This window comes from Stegostoma tigrinum, chromosome 12 (assembly GCF_030684315.1).
Source record: "Stegostoma tigrinum isolate sSteTig4 chromosome 12, sSteTig4.hap1, whole genome shotgun sequence".
Lineage (NCBI taxonomy): Eukaryota > Metazoa > Chordata > Chondrichthyes > Orectolobiformes > Stegostomatidae > Stegostoma > Stegostoma tigrinum.
Genome location: NC_081365.1, coordinates 42,486,417 through 42,493,585, shown reverse-complemented (window position 1 = coordinate 42,493,585; position 7,169 = coordinate 42,486,417). Strand labels below are relative to the sequence as shown.

The window sequence follows — 7,169 nt, the reverse complement described above, 5'->3', positions numbered from 1 at the left end:
AAGGAATGAACAGAGAAAATATTGTCCGGGCAGTACGCACTGTGGTGTATGGGGCAGACCGTACCATTGGTCATCTTCTTGGGGGGGTTTGCTGTTAACATACTCTTAGGGAGGGATGAGCAGACTGAATGGTACACAAAGTAGCTCCAACAAGAAGAGGCACTCGTTTTACCAAAGATACTTTATTCCATGTTAGCAATGAATTACAAGTTACACAATGTGATAGACAGTGTTACAGAGACTAGGAGGAGCATTCTGGCTACTAAGTCTCACTCGTCCCTGGCTGTCCCTGTTGACACTACACACGTGCATGTTACGCATTGCTTCATTTTGCACTGACAAGTTTAACCAGTCCCATCTTTAAATTGGTGTGACTGTGATTGGGCAAGGGAAGGGCAGGGGTGTGTGACTGTGATTGGGCAAGGGAAGGGCAGGGGTGTGTGACTGTGATTGGGGCATGGAGAAGGGAAGAGGAGAGGCTTGTGACTGTGAATGGGGGACGGGTGGAAGGGTGTGTGACTGTGAGTTGAGGAGAGGAAGGGGTGTGTGACTGAATAGGAGAGGGGCAGGGGTTTGTGACTGTGACTCGGGGAGGGGGCAGGGGTGTGTGACAGAATGAGGGAGGGGCAGGGGTGTGTGACAGAATGAGGGAGGGGCAGGGGTTTGTGACAGAATGAGGGAGGGGCAGGGGTGTGTGACAGAATGGGGGAGGGGCAGGGGTGTGTGACTGTGACTCGGGGAGGGGGCAGGGGTGTGTGACAGAATGAGGGAGGGGCAGGGGTTTGTGACAGAATGAGGGAGGGGCAGGGGTGTGTGACAGAATGGGGGAGGGGCAGGGGTGTGTGACTGTGAACGGGGGAGCGGCAGGGGTGTGTGACTGTGAACGGGGGAGCAGCAGGGGGGTGTGACTATGAATGGGGGAGCAGCAGGGGTGTGTGACTGTGAGTAGGAGAGGGGCAAGAGTGTGTGACAGAATGAGGGAGGGGCAGGGGTGTGTGACAGAATGAGGGAAGGGCAGGGGTGTGTGATTGTGAATGGGGGAGGGGCAGGGGTGTGTGACTGTGAATGGGGGAGGGGCAGGGGTGTGTCCTGAACTTCCTGTGAAATTCCTGTCTTTGTTGCCTGGAGTTAATAGTTTCACTACCTCGCAGGGGCAGTATTTGTCTTAGATGCCAAGGTCCAAGATTGTCTCCTCATCGGTGGTGAGGAGTGAAGCATCATACAGCCATCTGTCCATCTTGGCCCTGTCATGGGCTGGAATGAGAGAAAGGGAGGGACAGAGTGCATGGCTGTTAGTGCTGCTGCAGCAAAAGGTAGTGAGATGTCCTGAGTGAGCGAGAGGGTCTGTGGGGTTAGTAATGTGTGGTTTAGAGCAATTGGGGAACATGCTGCAGCCAGTAGTGAGTGTAATAGTGCATGAACATTGGGTGGAGGTAGGTTCTAAGATAAAGAGTGAGTGAGTATGAAAAGTTTGACAGTAACGCTGGGTGAACAGTGATAGTGATTGAGCTTCTTCCTTCCCTGCTTAGCCATTCCTTGGGACCATGGTGACTACATGTTCCCTTGCTGCAGGCTGGCAGGATCCAGTGTTTCAACCTCCTGTGCTAACCCCGTGACAGGATGATATCCCTGAGCTACACCAGCCAGTCCACCAGGAGCACTGGTTCCTGAGTGAAAAGTGAGGTGAATGGTCGTGAACCATACACAGCAGCTATGGAATGACCGTGCTTGGTCAGGTGTACAATAACCTGTCAAAAACTGGACCAGCACCAGGGTCCACAGGAAATTCAGGGGCATCCTGGAAAGGGTGAATACATTTGACTACTGTAAGTGGAAGAATCAGGATAGCTTTGGGATTGAGGGGCTCCAAAGCGGCATGGAGTTAGCTAATCGGACACTTTTGGGATGGTCATGTGAGAAAACTCACTGGGGGTCACAGGGAGAAATCCTTTGTGAAATATGACAAAATGGCACTTGGTTAAAATATGTTAAGATTCAGTCCATTATTCTGGTCAGCTTTGGTTACTAACTAAATGTCAAAACATGGGCTACACCAAGGGCAACGGATAAATCTGTTGATGCAGGAGATGACTGGGAGAAGGGCAAATCTGGCCGGGTTGTCGTTTGGCTGAAACAGGAAGGACACTGCTTTTCCTTCTGATGTAACAAATAGTGACATTTTCCAAAGTATGAGACATTTTTTGAGTTTTTTAAGGACTTCTGTTTAGGCTATACAAAACATAACTTTCACATTGCAGGCTGCATATGTGTGCAGAAGACTTCTTCCAATACTGAAATAAAACCTGTCAACATCCAGGTTGCTAACAAAAAGAATTTGATAGCCTGCACATTAGTGCATATCAGGAATAACATTTCCCTGTCTGAGTCTTTTTGATCTGTACATCCTTTGCTTACTATGATCTGCCTGTACCACTTGTAAACAAAGCTTTTCACTGCACTTTGATTCACACGACAATCAATCAATCGCACATAGACAGGCATGTTCAATCTTTAAGACTAATGATGTGAGCGTCGATTATATCAACTGAGAACTGGAAACAGGTTGCCTGCCCAGCTGCATTCTTGGCTGTGGATTCCAGATGAAATGGGGAAAATTATTTGAAACAGAAAATACTTTAACAATAAGACAATTTCTATGTCTCAAAAGTTGCCAAAGTTTGCCTAAAGATATCAAAAAACATTGAAAGGATTATTTAATCTTCAATTTCACTAGCACCCAGTTGGATACTATGATGAGTTCCCAGCCTGCCATTGGTTAAATGCTGATGGTGATTGGATGGTGTCCTTAAGGAGCCCTCCAACTCTGAGTCTCTGCTCCACAACCTCCCAGCTAATCATGCCCTGTCCACCTCTAAATTTATCAGGGCAGGGCATTAAAAAAATTTCCACGCTATATCTTTTGCCAGTTTTGCCTTAGGTTGTTGAGCAAGTTATTAAGATTTTCATGGAGTCATTTCTAATTTCCATTTCTCCCACATCTAAAATGAATTCCCAGACTCCACAGAGAAGTACATTGTACATTCAGCGACCCTCTGTTATTCCAAATGTAAACAAACAAGGTTTATAACACAGGGAAGCAGCGGAGTGGAGCATACAGTGGGTAGGAAAACTATACAAGGACAAACACATGGTAAATCTGAGGTGAAAAAAGGCACCACCCCCTTGCTGTAATAGCTCAACTTATCAGCATCCTGTTCCCATGCTGCATAATTTGGTGTTCCTTTTATTAAGTCTGTTATTTTTTACATCCTCAACCTGATCATTGCAAGACAAAAAGCTTTGAATTTGTGTAATTTCTTGCACTGATATAACTCAGAGACTCTTAATTGCTTTTAAAACAGCACTGCAGTCAGGAATTTCCCTGAGGTTCACCTAATCAGCTTCTATATCTCTTCCAACCGTGTTATATGTCTGAATACATTGCTCTTCTGCCTGCTGTCACAGTACACCCCCCTTTAAGAAATGCTGGCTGCCTTCAAGTGGTATTTGAGCACCCAGTTTCCTACACCTCATGAATTAGTGTGTAAATAATAAGGAGCATGCCAATGATTGTATTGTGCTTCATTGAGATCGCAACACTATCTTGTATGGTAGTTGTGTGACCATTTTCAGACAATATTTTGACATATGGATAGACTGTGCTACAATTGTAATAACTGCAGAATCATGCTTTTGTTTTAATGAGCTCATGTTCCACAGTTCTGAATGTGATTTTTTTATTGCAGTACAGAACCTGGAGTAATGTAACTAGATTGAAAGTACTATATAATACAACTTTGCTGTTTATTTAAGTTGAGCACTTCTTCTATTGAAATACTCATATTAACAACGTTCTTCATTTTATTGAAGTAGACTATATCAAAAGGAAGGCTTGCAGGCAGCAAATCTACCCAAGGCATCCCAGTTAGTTTAGCTAGACCGTATTATAAATGTTCGCAGTGCTTAGGATTTTGCTCAGTGTAATAGGAAGTGTAATCCTGCTAACTCTGTTAGTTGTGATGTGAAATGCTTGGAAAAATAACCTAGATGGCAGGAGAGTATTGCATAAGAAGTTAAAACCTAAGCAAAATGTCATAAATTGGAAGATATTTGGGAAAAAGCTTTAGAACATCAAATATCCTGTTTTGTAAATGAGTCTAATCCATGTCAAGAGGGTTGTGAAGCCATACACCTATCGACATGATCCAGGTGAATGTGAGGAATAGAACTTTGTCCAGTTTGTGAAATTCAGCCTGACATTTCACATAAATAATTCTAATGCGTTACTTTGTCTTTGCCTCCTTTTCGTCTCCCAGAAATCTCACCCAGTAAATTGGACAGACGTAATTTGGGGTTTCACTATCCAACCTCAAAAAATCTCTGAGGTTTTCTCCCCTGGTTGTGAGGCAAGTCTCCACCCTTCTAACTTGGCTGGCATGCAATATTAGCAATTATGTCAATGAGTTTAAACCAATGAATTGCATCTTACTTTTAAATACAGTTTGTACCTGTTGACTGATGATGTGAAGAAGTAAGTAAGCACCCATGCGTTAGCCATCTGACTCATATAATCAATACTTCAAGTGCAAAATTTTTTAAAAAATCAGTAAAACTCAAAGCAGCCAGTGAAACAAAATAAGCACCTGCCTGGCTTTGTTCCTGACAGAACTGCATGGTTCTTTTTAATATACAAATAAACTCTGCTTTTCCAGTCACTTTTGTTTACTCATTATTGTGTTACTGTATTTTCCCATCTACAAATCCAAAATATTGTTAAGCCACCAATGTTATTCAATAAATAGTGGATCCTTTTAAATTATCCCGATCGTGCCTCATAAATTAGATTGGATTGGATTAGATTCCCTACAGTGTGGAAACAAGCCCTTCGGTCCAACAAGACCACACTGACCCTTGAAGCATCCCACCCAGACCCATCCCCCCTATAATCCACACTGCCCTGAACACTACGGGCAATTTAGCATGGCCAATCCACCTATCCTGCACATCTTTGGACTGTGAGAGGAAACCGGAGCACCCGGAGGAAACCCACGCAGACATGGGGAGAATGTGCAAACTCCGCACAGACAATTACCCGAGGCTGGAATCGAACCCGGGTCCCTGGCGCTGTGAGGCTGCAGTGCTAACCACTGAGCCACTGTGCCGCCCCTAAATGTATCTAATATTTGTGTTACTTTCTACTCATGGTATAAACTACGAGAAATATCCTAAACTTGCAAGTGTACTTAACCTTCCACTTTTGCCGTCATTGTCCCTGTTAATGCTATTCAACATTTGCAGAATCAGTGGAAGAAATTCTGATTTACAACAGCCCAAAGGGTGCTGATGACACTGGCACTACATTCTGTTGCCAGTGTCTGGAAAACCTGACAGCTGCCCACCATTTTGGACTGCTAGACAACAAGTTAAAACCGAAAAAAAAACTGCGGATGCTATAAATCCAAAATAAAAGCAGGTCTGGCAGCGTCTGTGGAGAAAAAATTGAGTGACCTTCCTGTGAACTCATCATCGCTTTCAGGTGGATTTTAAAAAGCCTCAAGATGAAGAATGGAGTTCTGTCAGTGCCCTGACCAATACTTTATCTTTCAACCAACAGCACAAAAATGAACTACCTCTTACTGACATAAAATATAGGCTGTTGATCCTTAAAATGTCATTGACTAATTTGGTAACCTAGAACTTTGGTTTGACAGAAGAATACTATAAAATGGCAGCCAAAGTCTCTTGACCTGAAAGTGCCAATTTCACAGAAATTTGCAAAGAAACAAAATAGCTAAGACTGCCTAAAATACCCTGAGGGAGCTATCCAAGGGCAATTACCTGAACATTAAAATTCATCACCTGCAAAGTCCAGCTCACAATGAGATCTTCAAACCTTTCGGGAGGTTGAGACTTTTTGATTCCAAGTAATGCCTGTAGAAAGATGTCAATCAGAAACCCATTTGCAAACAAAGGGATTGAAATTCCTATTTAACTCAAAGAATAACAGATGAATTCTAACAATGGATTACCGAAACTCTTCCTTAAATATATGTTGCCCCCATTATGAGTCAACAACCAGGATTAACTGATCAGATCACCAGCTATCCTGTAAGAAGCATGATTATAAGCAAGGGGGGTTTGCTTCAGAAAAGATGCATCTAAGTTATATCCAGAAAGATCCAGTACCATCAAGAAGGGCATTCTGCCCCCTTGGAACTAATATCAAGAGTTGAGGAAGAGGTGTTCAGCCTGAGAGCATACTTAATGTTAACAACAATCTCTTGAAAACACACAACAGTCTCCCAAAGGGCAACCAGCTCAACATAGAATTTTTTTGTCTGAAGAAGGGTCTAGACCCGAAACGTCAGCTCTCCTGCTCCTCTGATGCTGCTTGGCCTGCTGTGTTCATCCAGCTCTACGCCTTGTTACCTAACATAGGATTTTGTTGCTGAAGAACTGTAAATGTGACTGCAAATCCACTTCTCCTCACCTGAACTTGGTTCTGCTTGCTTGTATATTTTGTGTGTGTAATGTGGAAGTCAAGGTGGGATTTTACCTGTTAAATAAGTTCTAAACTTGACTTGAATGAGTGTCAATAAAACTAACTCTTTAATCTTGATTAAAGTAAGGAGATTTATCTGGCGTGTTCCTCTTAGAGTTAATGCATGGCTGAGTACATATCAGATTGTGAGAAAAGTATACCTGTTTAAACATTCAATACCAATCTCAGGAGTGAAAAGAAAGGAATTTATTCGCCCTTCTGGACCTGATTGTGACTGTTGTACGTGTTGCGATGCCAACACAACTACTTTGTAGTGTAGCTCGCTGCTACCAAGTGAATCATAATGAGAAAAGGCTTTTGTCTTAAACAAGATGTGGTTTATTGTATGATAGCAATCTGGTATGAGTTACAATAAAAGAAGCATTGTTATGAAGATTATGAGGCTACAGGTATTCACTTTACAAATTCCTGAACTGTTCTGCCTTCTTCCCCACCCAAATCTATATGATATTGTTAGATTGAACAGGTCTTAGTGTAGTAACACTAACCCTTACAGAACCATTACATCTGTCTCCAAGCATTTTCCCAAGTTTACCATTCGTACATTCATGTATAAATGGTAAATCCTCTGTATCCGCAAAATCATGAATTCTGAATTTGTCTATCC

At 42.8% G+C, this 7,169-nt stretch overlaps 1 long non-coding RNA gene across 1 annotated transcript in view; it reads left to right on the top strand.

Annotated features, from left to right (window-relative positions):
* LOC125457066 (uncharacterized) overlaps positions 1 to 7,169 on the top strand; it is a 91,948-nt gene that overhangs the window by 37,821 nt on the left and 46,958 nt on the right. The gene's annotated exons all lie outside the window — the stretch shown is intronic.